Source organism: Biomphalaria glabrata, chromosome 4 (assembly GCF_947242115.1).
Source record: "Biomphalaria glabrata chromosome 4, xgBioGlab47.1, whole genome shotgun sequence".
Classification (NCBI taxonomy): Eukaryota; Metazoa; Mollusca; class Gastropoda; family Planorbidae; genus Biomphalaria; species Biomphalaria glabrata.
In genome coordinates, this window is record NC_074714.1 from 17,890,901 (window position 1) to 17,909,463 (window position 18,563).

At 38.3% G+C, this 18,563-nt stretch overlaps 1 protein-coding gene and 1 long non-coding RNA gene across 3 annotated transcripts in view; both read right to left on the minus strand.

The window, feature by feature from the left end:
• Window positions 1–18,563, minus strand: part of LOC129925731 (uncharacterized) — a 166,639-nt gene that overhangs the window by 91,358 nt on the left and 56,718 nt on the right. The gene's annotated exons all lie outside the window — the stretch shown is intronic.
• Window positions 12,677–13,739, minus strand: LOC129925732 (uncharacterized). Its single transcript, XR_008777464.1, has 2 exons — window positions 13,678–13,739; window positions 12,677–13,077 (listed from the first exon to the last, which is right to left on the minus strand). It is a non-coding gene; the product is annotated as an uncharacterized LOC129925732 (long non-coding RNA).

Below are 18,563 nucleotides of genomic sequence, written 5' to 3' on the forward strand. Positions count from 1 at the left end.
TGTAAGTCTCAAGACCTATTGGACCTATTAGACCTGTTGAACCAATTAAAGCTATTGCCCTATTAGAACTATTATACATTTTCATCTATTGCACCTATTGGACCTATTAGCAGCTATTGGACCTATGAGACCTTTTACACCTATTGGACCTATTAGACCTCTATTGGACCTACAGCAGTGTTTAGCCTTGACTATCGGGATACGTTTAGCTATTTCAATATACTCCAATGACCAATGACTTCACAACCAACGGCTTGTGATTTATGGTTTATAATCCTATAAGTCTCTAGTGAACAGGGCACTTTGATTGTCCTTTGAGACTGTCTTAATTTTCAGACTACTCTTTGCGGTAGCTCCCACCAATAAAACTTTGCCCAATAAATGTCACATGTCCGTGTCTCTCTATGTGTAGTTGGTCCTTCGTAGTTAGCTCCAGGGGCAGCGCGATGAAGATGGAGCTCCACTTTAAGTCCCCCTGAGTTAAAAATGACATCGCCTTAAAACAAATGGACCTCTTAAGGAAACTGCTAAAATCTCTACAGGTGTTCTTATAAAGGGAGGCACTAGACAGGTCTGAAGATTAAAGAGGAGTACAGTATTTCATGCGGATACTCAGTCCTACTTGTGATCTTTATATTGCGCCGCATTCAGTGCAGACATAAGCGTTGTTTGCAGGTGGTCGGTTTAACATTAAAATAGCCACGTATGTCAATATTTAAATATTCACTCGTACTATGTACACTTGTGTTGGTAAGAAATAAATAAGGATGTCATAATAACCTCAACGAAAGGATTATAAAATGGCACTTGTAATCATCACTAAGAAACTAGAACCCAACTAATAACAGCTCAAGCGTCCTTGGTTTCGTTCTCTTCCCTGTTTCTCCAGTGTGCCCCATGCTGCACAATATCGCACTTAATGACAGTGTGCAGTGCACGGTCATAACAATAGTATAATATTTCCAAACTTGTATAAAGGTAAAGGCTATCTCAGTAAAGATGTAACTATAGCCAGCAGCCATACAAAGATTTAGTCATTTTATTGCAATTTCCAATGAACTATTTAAAATGCATTAGTTCAAAGATTGCACACAATGTCTTTCTGTTGGTAAATATCTCTCTCAAAATCCAATTATAAAAATATTAGGTTGTCAGTGTATTGGACCAGCCCGAAGTTTCTAGACATCACCAACAGTTTCATAATTCCTTTTTTTTTTTTTAACATTTACAACTTTAAATAACATAAAAAAAAAATAGTTTACATCGATAGAGAAATGACAAAAGGTGCTACAGTGACAACATGAGACCGCGCCAGGGAATTCAGCCGTCTGCTAGCATACAGCTCTAATTATAACCAGATGTCAAATATTTATATCACATATTAGATTTACACTAGACGTGAGGGGACCACACATCCACAGACACGCACATATGTCAAATATTTTTCTATCTATTCTCTCTTCTTTTTTGTTTTCTAGTCTTTTATTTTATTTAGGTTAGTTATAAAATTATGTTTTATATCCATAAGAAATTAGCTTAATTTCTTTTTCCAGTATTTTTTCTTTTTTTTTCTCTTTCCAAGCCAAGTAGATTCAAGGGAGGTAAAAATGGGGAAAGGGGACCACCAGAGTTGCTGTCCCTTGAGTAGACGTTACTACGAATGTGTAGGGTAATAAAATATGTTTGTGTCTTGACTATGTAGATGTACAAACGTTAGAGATATAACGTGTCATTAAGAACTTATCATCGGCGTAGACCCGCAGGCTTAGGGTGAGAGCAGAAGGACCAGCCTAGAGCAGCTGGCAAGGGAAACATGGTCGTTTATAAAGGTTTAAAACGCGCCCTCGTAAAACATATATATGTTTTGATGGTTGATATTTTACATTTAAAAAATCCGACATTGTGTTTCAATTAGACATTTAAAACTTCAAATTATAAACTCGGCTACACAAACATAACAAAGGTTCTAAACATGTGACATTTGTGTGGTTTCTGTTTTTATGTTGTTGTTGTTTTAAAAACATTGATTGTTTTTCACTGAGTCGAATTTACACAAATTTATTAGACTCTTAACATGTTTTACAGTGACTTATTTAACTGTAGTTAAAGGTTGGGCTGACGAGTATAGTAAAAAAAACTAGATTGGCAATGTAATCATATTATTAGCATGGAAGTGTTACTGAGATATAATGTCCACATGAGTAACTGTACAGCTAAGGCCGAATTTATGTGAGGGCAGGCAGGAGTACTCACTCAGGTACAAGAGAGGAGTCCCATTAAAGATTTTTTTTTTAATCCGAATTTCGAGGATCAGAAATATTTACGTTTTTTTGTGTGTGTGTGTGTGTGTTTTCGCATTTTTTATCGATTGACTATATGGACATTTGGGCAAATGCCCCGTGGGCCGATATCCAATGGGTCGAAAGGGATGGCGAATGAGACTTTGTTTTGCGCTATTACCTTATCTTATATAATACAGACGTTACTTTTATTCAACAAGCAAAATATAAAAATACTTTAACGAAGGAAATATACAAATACTATTTTTATTTTACAGAAAGTTATGTAAGAAAAGAACTGCACATGTACAGCCATATATTTCAACATTGTAAGATTATTTCTCATTCTATATTAAACGTAACTAACTAACTACCAATATAAATGGGTAATGTTTTGATGTATTCATATTATGTCAGGGACAGTGAATATTTGTGCAAAGTTTCAACTTGATCGAGAATGCGAAGTGAAAGAAACAACGAGTACAAGATTTGCACCAGACAGACAGACAGACAGACAGACAGAGTGAGTTGATAGAAGCTTTGTACCAGACAGACAGACAGACAGACAGAGTGAGTTGATATAAGCTTTGTACCAGACAGACAGACAGAGTGAGTTGATATAAGCTTTGTACCAGACAGACAGACAGACAGAGTGAGTTGATATAAGCTTTGTACCAGACAGACAGATAGAGTGAGTTGATATAAGCTTTGTAATAATAAGAAGAAGAGACAATAAAAAGATTGTGATTCAATTGAAATGCGCAAAAAACGTTATTCAGAGATATACTGTGCGGAAATAGAGATGTGTGTGCGTGCGTGTGTGCGTGTCTTGGGAGATGCTCTTGATTCCATGACTATGATAGATGGGGGAGATTAAACATCTATTGGGTCAATGATAAGTTAGCCCAGAGATGGAAACATCCCGTAGCTGGAGTTTAGAATAAAAAAAAGGGGGAGAGGAATGTGGCAAGCTGAGTATTGGTTGGGGGGGGGGGGGGGGGACAATGGATGCATGAGAAAGTGAAAATGTTTTTCAGGGGGGGGTGGATTTCCCCTACTCCCAGGTTTCACTATGTTCCCCGAGGGGTAGTGTCAATTTTTCATATTCTCTCTCTGTCTGTCTTTCTCTCTCTCTATCTCCATAATTCTCTCTCTTTGCTCAACCTCCTACCCCTCCGCAACGTTCGGCAATGTCCGCGTATGCTCGGAGGTGGATGATAGATGTGTGAGATTAGAGTTTGTCATCCTAGTGGCCTAAGGAACCATAATGGGGGGAGGGGTTTCTCCCAATGTGTATCCTAATACGAGCAAGCATTGTACCCATAGCTCTGTAGTTTATGATCTGAACCTAGAGCCTTGAATTTATTTGATTAGAGCGATGACAATTAAAACGACTGAGATATGTTTGAATAGTTATACACTTAAACAAGCTTTTCCAATTAATACACTTTATTTTTCCAATGTCATTAGTTAATAATAAATATTTTCCCAAACAAATTGTCAGGTCATCTTACTGAGCGACGTTTCTAACCTTCAATCCTGAATCCTAGACTTCTAGATCTGTTTATTTTATTGCTCCCAAATCTTGGCATTCATTTCTAGGCTCTGCATTCCAGACCCTCTGTTTTTATAGATCTAATCATTGTTTCAAAACATTTTAATTTCTTGAAATGGCTGGTTTTAAGCATCTGGATTGTTGATGGAATATTTGTAGCAATTTTATTTTCTTCGTTATGTTTTTCTCCCGACACCTTTTTCTCTATAACCTCTCTCTCTCTCTTTCTCTCTCTTTTTCTCTCTCTCTCTTTCTTTTTCTTTCTCTCTCTTTCTCTCTCTCTCTTTTTCTCTATTTCTCTTTCTTTCTCTCTCTCTCTTTATATATCCCTCTCTCGCTCTTTCTCTCTCTTTCTTTTTCTTTTTCTCTCTCTCTCTTTCTCTCTCTTTTTCCATCTTCCATTTACTTATGTCAATTTCCAGTTGTTTTTTATTTTATCTTCTTTTTCCCTTACTATCTGCCCATATAAACAGATGTTACACAAACTAGATCAAATATTATTGGAGCAATGAACCAAACATTTATTTAAAAGCGACACATCTATTTCCTTCTATCATGACCCCATTTAAAAACTTGAGCCTCTCTTTCGGCCCTGGCGGAGTTTGATTCTCTTTGTTGATGAGATAATGAATAAAAAAAAAAGACAAAGATGAGTCGTTCTGGCACTGCGTGATAGAAGCAAAGATATGTCACCAAAGGACACATTGGGGCGGGGGAGGTGCATGACACTTAAGTGGGTGAAGAAATGACATAAAAGTAAATTGATTAAAAATGCATTGAGTTCAAACAAAATGTTTTTTAAAGTCTACTGTTACATTATCTTTCTTAAAGAATATTCTAGAAAAGTTGGGATGAAAATATGGATGGATTCTTTATTTATAAATGTAAGATATTTAAGGTATTTAAATTCTTTTAAAGACAAATTGTTAATTGTATGTCTGAAGGAAAGCTTCAGTTACTGCAAGTATGTTGAAGTAGTGTGACGGCTCCAAATAATTTGATTTAAACAGATTTTCACATCTTTTCACCAAACTTTATTATTTATTTTTTTTATGGTTTTAGCTTCAGATTTTCTCCATCATGTTATATTGTTTCATCTTCTCTAGTCACACACACACACACGCAGTGTTGTTTTTTTTCTCTCCTCGGGAGATATTTCTCCATCCATGCACTAACATGACCTAACCATTGTCTTTTTTTTTAATTCGCCACAAGTCACGCGTCATTTCACTCAACTCAGAGATTATTTATTGCTCATTTTCTTTGTCGGATACAGAGATCCCCCACCCCCACCCAGGCCTACCCCTGGTCCCCATTGTTTTATCAATACATCTTCAGTCCCGACCTTCTGTCAGCGAACAAGAGACTTCGACGAGTCCCGCCATGTCGCAGTCAGGGGCGGCGACTAAATGTTCAAGCTGAGGTAACAGTAGATCACTTTCTATAAATTAAATATCAGGAACAAGGTCAGAACTTTGTCAGGTGGAACATAACAGCCAAGGAACTATACAAACGAGAACTAATACATTCCTTCATCAACAATTACTGAACAAATAATGTAATGAAAATACGAACTTTTGCATTGGGAAGAATATCATCAAAATACAGACTCTCACAAGAAGCGCTTGGCCTCCGAAACCGAAGTCCCGCGTTCGAATCCTGGTGGAGTCTGGGATTTTTAATTTCAGGATCTTTGGACGCCTCTGAGTCGACCAAGCTCTAATGGGTACCAGACATTAGTTGGGGAAATGTAAAGGCGGTTGGTCGTTGTACTAGCCACATGACACCCTTGTTAGCCACAGAAATAGATCACTCTATAGACCACAAGGTCTAAAAGGGGAACTTACTTTTACAGAATTTCACGTTGGAATAATATCATCTCAATACGGCGTTACGATAACATCATATTCAAATGGTGAAAGACTTGTGGACAGAGAAATGTAGAGTAAATGTCACAACGTGAATCTGAATCCGTCACCCCTTTGAGAACAACACAGACCAGCTGTGTACGGGGTTATAGGATTTCCAAGACGTAGAGAAAGGCCTCAAATCTCATAGCAATCCCGAGCCTGGAAATGGCAGACAAGGAAGCAGAATACTGGAAGGGACTCATAAGCTGGCCCACATCACGGGCTGAAGCACATCTTACAAAGATTGTCCTTTGTTCCAGGAACCGCAAACGACAAATGATGTTGATGATAGAGAGACTGACAGAAAAGGAAACTTAAGAATTGTTCTATTGTGCTCATCCTTCTTACAAATGATCCTCATTATTAGATTAAAACGCAAGCAGTTATACATTTTTCTTTCTGTTTTTTTCTTTGAAAATAGTAAATGATAGAATTCTCAAATGGATCTTCTTTCTAGATCTCTTGTGTTATCACAAAACGCCTTTGTCAACCTAATTCATGTGGTATTCCGTCGGCTTTGAAAATCTCAAGTGTCATGTTGCAATGGCCAGAGCCAGAAGCGATGAAGTCACTAATGGTTGGCACTAATGGTTTTTAGATGACCCTAAGGGATAGATGCGGCGATGTTCGTGTCCGTCTGCTACCGACATTGCTTGTCAAAAAGGAAAAAAAAAAAGGGGGGTAAGGTTTGTCTTGTCCCACACTTGGCTAGTGTTCGCCGTGCTGATGGGGGGGGGGGTGATGGGAAACGAAATATGTATGGCTGACCTCAGACTCATATACTGACCTCTACATATTATTACATGCCACCTCCCCTTCTCACAATTAGATTTTCGACTGACCCTTTCTTCCATACGAAAGGACCTCATTATCTTCTTTCGCAATCAGGACCCTATGACACGTACGGCATTGCCTTTGGACATTTGGTACATTCTAAGCTGGTATAGAATAGAAGCAAACGTTAAAGACAAAGAATGAGGGAGTGTGGAGGAGGGGGCGTCTATTGACGTCTGCTAGTAAGGTTGTACTTCACAGGCCCCAAAGGTGTCTAAATGTACGTTACGTTAATATAAAAAAAAGGGTAGCCTGTCTTAACAAAGACTATATGATAGTTGAACTGTTGATCCAATTATTTGCTAGCGAACTAAAAGCCAACGTTTTGTGTTCAAGAGACCTGGACTTCCTCAAAAGGTTCCCAATCTCAATCTTCATTTCTAGTTGGTGCTTTGTTTCGATGTTCAAACTTAGGCAAGTTCTATCAGAACTGAAGATTGTTACGTCCCAGTCCAAACCTCTTGCAGGACGAAGGAGTTCAAAATGGCCACCGCTCTAACTCGGGACTTTTGTGACGACAGAGTTCGAAGCCCACACCAAACGTCAAAGCATCTACTATTGTATATATATCTCTGTTTCAGACCTTGCAATCTTTTGTGGGTAGATGACGTAAAGCTCGTCTGCTTCTATTAAGATTTTCAGGATCTGCTAAACAATGTCAAGGACACTAAATTGAGCATCAATGTTGCCACCTTAGTAATAATAACACACACACACACACACAATGAGCTGAAATTGAAAGCGTTATTGAACGCACTAGGGGCTAGCCTATAATTTTAAAATGCGGTATTATGTCCGAGTGTTGCCCATTTATTTTAAAATAAGTCTTAAGTTGCGCCTCTGTCGTAGAATGAAAGTCTAATGCTTAATTCATTTCGAAATTAATTTGTGATACGTACACAAAAGTTAATAAATTTTGATTCTGCGGTGCTAAATAGTGCACAAAACTATCTTTTCTTTTCTATGGAAAACAGAGTGTATCAATGCTTTCTTCATTTTTTTACAACGGATGCACCAAAATGCTAGCTTTTTTAGAGTGGTTTTTTTTCCAACCATTGTAAGAAAGTCCTTGTTTCCGATGGTTGACCTGGGTGTCATGTAGCCAACACAGCGACCAGCTGCCTTCTTCAACGAATGTCAGGCACTCATTGGAGTTGCGTGTTCTAGAGACCTCGACGATCAAAATCGCAGTCTTCATCTAAATTTGTGTGTGTGTCTGTTTGTGTATGTGAGTGTGTCTGATGTGTCCATGTATGTGTATTGTAATATGTGTGTTTACGTATACAGCACCTATGGGCTATGCTATAAAAAAGCAGCCCTGTGACATCAGCATTAACCATGTTTCCAAGTTTGAAATGGCTGAACCAGCTTGAAGATATTTTATGTGACACCAGATCTACATTCTTGGTGTCTGAGTGTCTCCATTCGTTCAGCAATGCTTATCTTTCTTTTTTCTATCTGTAACACTGAGTTAAGCTAGAGGCATGTTTGGAGGTCATGTCAGCCTGGGGAGTACATAAACCGATCCAACATTTAAAGGCGACACTAACGTCCTTCTATTTTATGCCAACCTGCCAGGCATGTGGTCCACGTCGGCTCTTACTGTCAGCACCTCGGAAACGTCATAATGTAAAGACAACTAAAAAAAAAGGAACAATAGTCAACTAGGGTTCGATTAAAAAAAAAATATACGGAATAGTCTGTAGGTCAGAAAGTTTTATTCTTTGTATCTTTTAATTTCCAATGTTTCTCTAAGAAAAAGAAATTTTTTACACCAAAAAAAATTAAAGTATGTGAATTAAGTCGTTCATGGTATTTATTGCATAAAACTGTACACAGTCTTTGATTTTCATGGCGGATTAAAGCAACCCGTTCTACTTATGAATGATTATTTTACAGAAAGAGTCTGTTTTGGTAAATTATAACAAAGACCAGTGCCGGCCTAGGATAATTGGAGGCCTTAGGCCAAGTGAATTTGGTTGCCCATAGATGAAATTAAATACAAAGAAAAAGAAACAACGAAAAAATAAAATTATGCAACTGATCAAAAACCTGCACGTCTATATCTAAATTGACAAATAACTGAAATTCATATATCGCAATTTTCGTAGTAACGATATAGATAGACTAGTAAACAAACAATATATATATATATTGTATTGTATGTATTGTACAATATCTGATTCAAAGGACAATGGTGAAATACGATGTTTTACCAAATAGGTTGCCAAAGTAATTATTATTAACTGTACTGAATATGGTATGGTACGAGTATAGTTAGTGTTATACTTGAAGCAAGTCTTTGTTTGAAATGTTACAGCTTTTTTTTTTTTTATTGAATCCCGTTTTTCAATCTATAATTAAAATAAAAACAAATCCTAGCCTAGATGAGTTGGTAACGTTTAGGAGTGTTTTCGCTCGGAAGAGGTCATTACTTGATGGTGTGAAAGTTGGCAACAAACAGAACTCTGAACATGATCTATGCATTCCATGGACCTGGTGTGTGTTACCCTATTGACTCTACCCAAAATGTAGGTATTGTATGTCGATTCTGTATCTCATGATTGGGTGTCGACTTGTTTGAACGCTGGGCACACTTTTAAAAGAAGTCAACTCGTCAGTTGACTTGACACAACAGGACGTATGTCTACAGAGTAAGACGGGGAGGGGGGTGCGGAGGTTAATGAGTGAAAGTTTTTTTTTTCATACAAAGTTTTAAAATGACTAAAGGTGACAAGAAAAATGGCGGGGGAGAGGGGGGGGGGTTCCGCAAGACAGGTCACTTAGTACAAAACGTGACATTTCATTTAGTATATATACTATGAAAGAGCTGGCTGGATTGTGACTCTCATAAATTTTAATAAAAATATTCCCGATAAATTCCCCACATTTTTTAATCCTAGCCTTCCAACTATCTCCTTTTGTATCCCTTCCCTCCCTTTATCTCTCTCTCTCTCACACACACACACACACACACACACACACGAATACACGTGTAAAGGAAAGTTCACAATTATTTAAAATCAGTAGGTAAAGAGGTTGGAGATTAGGTCGAGATAAGTACCACAACTAGTGAAGTTCCCATTGTTCCAAACCCAGACAGACATTGATGCACACATCACCCGTGACCGTTCTCTAGGTCAAGATGATCTGCATGAATGAGATAAACAAGCATTGCAGGAATACCATCGCTAGCCAGACTAGCACTCTTAATGATAACAGAGTCACCGTGGACGTGATTGGACTCGAAGCTTTGATTCCAAACCACGCCAGAAAGAAAACGATTCTCTCTTTATGAACCTCATACAACACAGACCTCTGTATTGTAGTCTTACCACCTGTAAAGTAAGACAAATAAGATTTTTTGTTGGGGGGTATCACAGGTAACAATCCCATTTCTGTTCGTCTCGTAAGGTGCTGAGGAAACCTAACAATAAGATATTCACAATACCCCCCCATCCCCGTTTTTCCTCTTTCTTTCATTCTGTCAATCACCTTTAAGAAAATAATATATAATAGGTAATCAAAAACATTGTACACACACACACATACACAAATCACCACGTATGGTAAATAATTTTGTAATATTTGGAGTCTAGATCTAAGTTCAGCTGTTAAGTCTATGACCATTAGTTTTTTAGTGAACGTATGTAAATAAAAGCAAACATAATATAGGCTTCGAACCTTGGATCCCAAGCGCTTTTCCGCTCAGCCACCGCGCCTCCCTCTGTATGTATAGTATGTATATATGTTTGTCCGTATTATGTAGTATGTATGTATTATATGGGTCATTGTACACATGTCTATAGAACAGACTCGGTGTTGAACTATCTCTTAACACTTTATGTTTTTGGTTACTTTAACGTTTACTCACTGTATGCGCGTGTTTCAGCACGAGGTGTAGACCTACAGGTCATGGCGACGGCCCCCACTGCAAGACACCAATAACAAAAGGAGAGGGGAAGACTTACTTTGAGCGCTACCTGGAGAATACAGAGCATAGGCGACCACCCAAGGCCCTGCACCTTGTTGAAGACCTCGCGCTAACAGAAAATATGTACGTGGCCCTACTACGTTGTGTATGCGTCTCCTCAGCTCCGCAATTCTCATTTCCGGTGATGCAATGCAATAGATGTGTATTAAGGGCTTCTCTGCCAGTGCGAAGATTAAGAAGGTGTTCAGTTTTTCAGCACTTCACGTGACTACGCAGATTTGGCTGTGAACTACATCATTTGCAATAAAGAAATGCTGACAGACAGACAGACAGATAGGCAGACAGACAGACAGATAGATAGACAGATAGATAGATAGATAGATAGATAGATAGATAGATAGATAGATAGATAGATAGATAGATAGATAGATAGATAGATAGATAGATAGATAGATAGATAGATAGATAGATAGATAGATAGATAGCAGTTAATACTGTTCCTAAATAGAAAAGAATGTAATATTTGTGAAGAGAGGAGCTCTTGTAAATTCGTTCACATTTGCCACTATTTTCTTAAATTAACATGCATATTAAAAAAAAAGTTTTATTTTCTAAAAGTGTGTGCCTCTTTAAAGTGTGAGGCTCTGTGGCCCATAGGCCCATGTGCGAATGTATATAGTCTATATTAAATCCAGCGCTGGATTGATTGATAAGTGTGTGTAGTTCTTTAAAATATACCCGTCCAGTGTATATTATTAGTGGATATGTGTCTCTAGTTTCCTGCCAAAGCTATGAAGTTAACAACTTATTATCTGAGCTGTACTTTCATTGTCGCGATAATGATCAAATGTTTAAAAACATAAATATAACATCTTTCTGCTGGTTCTACTTTGATCTGGAGAATAATGAGATTTACAATACAGTTTACTTTAATGTGAGTAGTCAATGAGTTTTCACAATCCCACCAGCAGCATACATGCAACTATCTGCATGTGCATGTCAACAACTGAGAGCGTACTGGAGATGTTTGTTTGTACCGAGAAACTTTACAAGCACCACAGCTCTAGTATTTTCATTTACTACAAAGAACATCACGTGACCACATAGACGTGGGGTGAAGAGTATAATGAAATAAAAATAGTTCGGCCTAAAACATTTCCATTGATACCAGGTAAGATACCAGTGCAGATGTGTGCGGGGTGGGGATGAGTATAAAATAAAGGACATTCGAATCTCCTCGGACTCAGAACATCCTACTGTCTAGTGTGAGCTCAACCAAAATACTTGGCACTGTAGGGAAAACGATTCGCTTGTAAATTTAAGTTTTCATAGAATATTGTATAAAAGTTTCTTGTTTCTAGAAATATCAATTTCCAGACACTAAATATGAAAGAAAAAAAAATAAGGAGAGAGAGAGAGAGGAGTGAGGGGGGGGAGGGGAGACAATTCACGACCCAAACCAGTTTTCCAAAAAAAAAAAAAAAATGGCTGTAAATCTTTGGCTTGGGAGAAAGAATTCTGGGGGAGGATATTGCTCTTGTGTTGCACGGCCTGTCAGAAGTCTATTCCATGAACTGTCAGAGCTACAGACGAGAACGTCAGGACATAACGAGGACGAAGAACAAAAGCATTCCGTACGAAGGTAGAACATAGATCAGCTAGATGTTCAGCTGGGCACAGCTAGGATCAGCCACACCGGCTGGAGCTGTGATGAGCTTGAATGCCAAGCCTTACAAATCTAACTGCATTATGCAGTCAAGACGTTTTAAAAATTGTATATACTTTTAAAAATAAATTTTACTACTTCGCTTTTACTTTTTTTCTTTTTCTTTTTAAAAATATTATCCTGAGCTTGTTAATTTGTCAGACATACTTTTGCAAATTAATCTGAGCGTTTATCCTCAATACCGGACCAGTAGTCGCCCTTGTCAAATGCAATAAGACAGAGATAGTACCACAGCAATTAGATTCAACCTGTAAATCTGTCCATTCATGTGCTCATGAGATTGAAACCAAAAGAATTTTTTTTTTTTAAAAAAAGGAAAAAAATGGGAAGAGGGGGTTGGAAGCAAAGAAAGCTATGAATAATTTTTTTATATATAAATATTCACAGAATGAGTTTAAAGTTATAACTACTTCTGTTATTTTTTTTATTTCTTGGTTGTTGTTTTTTTTTTTTTTTTTTTGGAAATCGTGATTTGGAGGTTAAATTGACCTAGTCTGACTCATGTTTTAATTGTTTTATTTGTAATCAAACAAGGAACTTTCAATGTCAAGTAAAATACGCTACAAGAAAAGGAAAATCAAATGTCGAAAAAAATAGGAATTTAATCGAAAACTTTTCAATCTCAGCACACACAGACACAATCATAAACAGACTCAAACATACATTGAGATACACACTAAAATACACACACAGTATACGCGCAGGCATTCATAACACCCACAGAGACAAATACAGATGGATATCCACATATAGACACAAATACACCACAGCTTATTGAAGTTCTGAGACACATGAAAGACAACATCAATCTACTGAGACACATGAAAGACAACAACAACCTTGTGAGACACATGAAAGACAACAACAACCTTGTGAGACACATGAAAGACAACATCAATCTACTCAGACACATGAAAGACAACATTAACCTTGTGAGACACATGAAAGACAACAACAACCTTGTGAGACACATGAAAGACAACACCAACCTTGTGAGACACATGAAAGACAACAACAAACTTGTAAGACACATGAAAGACAACATCAATCTACTGAGACACATGAAAGACAACATCAACCTTGTGAGACACATGAAAGACAACACCAACCTTGTGAGACACATGAAAGAAAACAACAACCTTGTGAGACACATGAAAGACAACAACAACCTTGTGAGACACATGAAAGACAACAACAACCTTGTGAGACACATGAAAGACAACACCAACCTTGTGAGACACATGAAAGACAACACCAACCTTGTGAGACACATGAAAGACAACACCAACCTTGTGAGACACATGAAAGACAACAACAACCTTGTGAGACACATGAAAGACAACACCAACCTTGTGAGACACATGAAAGACAACACCAACCTTGTGAGACACATGAAAGACAACAACAACCTTGTGAGACACATGAAAGACAACAACAACCTTGTGAGACACATGAAAGACAACATCAATCTACTGAGACACATGAAAGACAACAGCGACCTTGTGAGACACATGAAAGACAACACCAACCTTGTGAGACACATGAAAGACAACACCAACCTTGTGAGACACATGAAAGACAACAACAACCTTGTGAGACACATGAAAGACAACAACAACCTTGTGAGACACATGAAAGACAACAACAACCTTGTGAGACACATGAAAGACAACACCAACCTTGTGAGACACATGAAAGACAACATCAATCTACTGAGACACATGAAAGACAACACCAACCTTGTGAGACACATGAAAGACAACAACAACCTTGTGAGACACATGAAAGACAACACCAACCTTGTGAGACACATGAAAGACAACAACAACCTTGTGAGACACATGAAAGACAACAACAACCTTGTGAGACACATGAAAGACAACATCAATCTACTGAGACACATGAAAGACAACAGCAACCTTGTGAGACACATGAAAGACAACACCAACCTTGTGAGACACATGAAAGACAACAACAACCTTGTGAGACACATGAAAGACAACAACAACCTTGTGAGACACATGAAAGACAACATCAATCTACTGAGACACATGAAAGACAACGGCAACCTTGTGAGACACATAAAAGACAACACCAACCTTGTGAGACACATGAAAGACAACAACAACCTTGTGAGACACATGAAAGACAACAACAACCTTGTGAGACACATGAAAGACAACAACAACCTTGTGAGACACATGAAAGACAACACCAACCTTGTGAGACACATGAAAGACAACAACAACCTAGTGAGACACATGAAAGACAACACCAACCTTGTGAGACACATGAAAGACAACAACAACCTTGTGAGACACATGAAAGACAACAACAACCTTGTGAGACACATGAAAGACAACGACAACCTTGTGAGACACATGAAATACAACAACAACCTTGTGAGACACATGAAAGACAACAACAACCTTGTGAGACACATGAAAGACAACATTAATCTACTAAGACACATGAAAGACAACAGCAACCTTGTGAGACACATGAAAGAAAACAACAACCTTGTGAGACACATGAAAGACAACAACAACCTTGTGAGACACATGAAAGACAACAACAACCTTGTGAGACACATGAAAGACAACATCAATCTACTGAGACACATGAAAGACAACAGCAACCTTGTGAGACACATAAAAGACAACACCAACCTTGTGAGACACATGAAAGACAACACCAACCTTGTGAGACACATGAAAGACAAAAAAAACCTTGTGAGACACATGAAAGACAACAACAACCTTGTGAGACACATGAAAGACAACATCAATCTACTGAGACACATGAAAGACAACATCAATCTACTGAGACACATGAAAGACAACAGCAACCTTGTGAGACACATGAAAGACAACAACAACCTTGTGAGACACATGAAAGACAATAACAACCTTGTGAGACACATAATAGACAACATCAACCTTGTGAGACACATGAAAGACAACACCAACCTTGTGAGACACATGAAAGACAACAACAACCTTGTGAGAAACATGAAAGACAACAACAACCTTGTGAGACACATGAAAGACAACGACAACCTTGTGAGACACATGAAAGACAACAACAACCTTGTGAGACACATGAAAGACAACACCAACCTTGTGAGACACATGAAAGACAACAACAACCTTGTGAGACACATGAAAGACAACAACAACCTTGTGAGACACATGAAAGACAACATCAATCTACTGAGACACATGAAAGACAACATCAACCTTGTGAGACACATGAAAGACAACACCAACCTTGTGAGACACATGAAAGACAACACCAACCTTGTGAGACACATGAAAGACAACACCAACCTTGTGAGACACATGAAAGACAACAACAACCTTGTGAGACACATGAAAGACAACATCAATCTACTGAGACACATGAAAGACAACAGCAACCTTGTGAGACACATGAAAGACAACACCAACCTTGTGAGACACATGAAAGACAACAACAACCTTGTGAGACACATGAAAGACAACAACAACCTTGTGAGACACATGAAAGACAACATCAATCTACTGAGACACATGAAAGACAACAGCAACATTGTGAGACACATAAAAGACAACACCAACCTTGTGAGACACATGAAAGACAACAACAACCTTGTGAGACACATGAAAGACAACAACAACCTTGTGAGACACATGAAAGACAACAACAACCTTGTGAGACACATGAAAGACAACAACAACCTTGTGAGACACATGAAAGACAACAACAACCTAGTGAGACACATGAAAGACAACACCAACCTTGTGAGACATATGAAAGACAACAACAACCTTGTGAGACACATGAAAGACAACAACAACCTTGTGAGACACATGAAAGACAACGACAACCTTGTGAGACACATGAAAGACAACAACAACCTTGTGAGACACATGAAAGACAACAACAACCTTGTGAGACACATGAAAGACAACATCAATCTACTGAGACACATGAAAGACAACAGCAACCTTGTGAGACACATGAAAGACAACAACAACCTTGTGAGACACATAAAAGACAACAACAACCTTGTGAGACACATGAAAGACAACACCAACCTTGTGAGACATATGAAAGACAACACCAACCTTGTGAGACACATGAAAGACAACAACAACCTTGTGAGACACATGAAAGACAACAACAACCTTGTGAGACACATGAAAGACAACAACAACCTTGTGAGACACATGAAAGACAACAACAACCTTGTGAGACACATGAAAGACAACAACAACCTTGTGAGACACATGAAAGACAACATCAACCTTGTGAGACACATGAAAGACAACAACAACCTTGTGAGACACATGAAAGACAACATCAACCTTGTGAGACACATGAAAGACAACAACAACCTTGTGAGACACATGAAAGACAACAACAACCTTGTGAGACACATGAAAGACAACAACAACCTTGTGAGACACATGAAAGACAACAACAACCTTGTGAGACACATGAAAGACAACAACAACCTTGTGAGACACATGAAAGACAACAACAACCTTGTGAGACACATGAAAGACAACATCAATCTACTGAGACACATGAAAGACAACAGCAACCTTGTGAGACACATGAAAGACAACAACAACCTTGTGAGACACATAAAAGACAACAACAACCTTGTGAGACACATGAAAGACAACACCAACCTTGTGAGACATATGAAAGACAACACCAACCTTGTGAGACACATGAAAGACAACAACAACCTTGTGAGACACATGAAAGACAACAACAACCTTGTGAGACACATGAAAGACAACAACAACCTTGTGAGACACATGAAAGACAACAACAACCTTGTGAGACACATGAAAGACAACAACAACCTTGTGAGACACATGAAAGACAACATCAACCTTGTGAGACACATGAAAGACAACAACAACCTTGTGAGACACATGAAAGACAACATCAACCTTGTGAGACACATGAAAGACAACAACAACCTTGTGAGACACATGAAAGACAACAACAACCTTGTGAGACACATGAAAGACAACAACAACCTTGTGAGACACATGAAAGACAACAACAACCTTGTGAGACACATGAAAGACAACAACAACCTTGTGAGACACATGAAAGACAACAACAACCTTGTGAGACACATGAAAGACAACGACAACCTTGTGAGACACATGAAAGACAACAACAACCTTGTGAGACACATGAAAGACAACAACAACCTTGTGAGACACATGAAAGACAACAACAACCTCCAAGTGAATAGTGTGTGATGTACGGCATGACTAGAATGGTCCTTTAGAAATGAAAATTATAACATCCTAGCCCAAATCTTCTGCAGGACAGCAATGGATGGCGACGGTCAAGCTTCGAACCAGGGACCATTATGACGACAGTCCTGAGCGCATACAACACAACCAGATCTACCTTTTAAATTACTGCTGTTGTTATTTCTCAGAGACGAGTTGAATATTATATGATTTATGTTTAAAAACGAACCAAGTCTTGCTCTATATTTTATTGTTCGCTGGAATTTTTTTTATATATTCTCTATACCACGAGAAGAACAAGAAGTATTTGCCCGTTTCCTAGTGGGGAATTTCCCAATCAACTAAACAAAGTCAAGGACGCTAAATAAAACTTCAAAGTTGCCAACTAACTAAAAGTTAAAAACGGAAGCGCGTCACAAAATTTGATTCGGTAAAGAGTGGATAATTTAGCATCACTTCCTTTTTTTTTTTACACCAGATACACCAAAAAAAGTTCGTTTCCGGTAGTCATAGTTTATCCGCATGAAAACCTCCACTATTTGACCAAACAAACTGAAACGAATAAAGCGTTGAATACTTAGCCGGGGAAACTAATGCGAACAATTAGTTTTATCTTCATAAGTGCGATGGTTGTCTGTGTTTGTATGTATACGTGTGAGTGTGTGTGTGTGTCTTGTATATGCGTCTGCATTTCAATGCCAGAAAATAATCACAACTGGAAGTGGTCAAGCTAGAGCACGACGAGAATTACAAGTGCAAGACGGGAAACTAGACAATATATTAAGAAAAACAAAACTTTCTCTATAGGGCTAGCGTCCACTTGGTTCTGTGTCGATATGGCGAACGAGAGTGTTATGTGACCAGCACATAGACTAGGCAGCTTTCCTTTCCCAACGTATGTCATTACAGACGGCTGGTAGTAAGAAAATAGTAACCTTCGAGATAGTATAGTAATAGACACTATCGGGGTTTCGCGGACAGCAATCAAAGCGTCTATATGCTCGGCCACCTCCCGTTACAGTTACAATTGACTGTAAGTCCCGGACTTTCATTCAGAA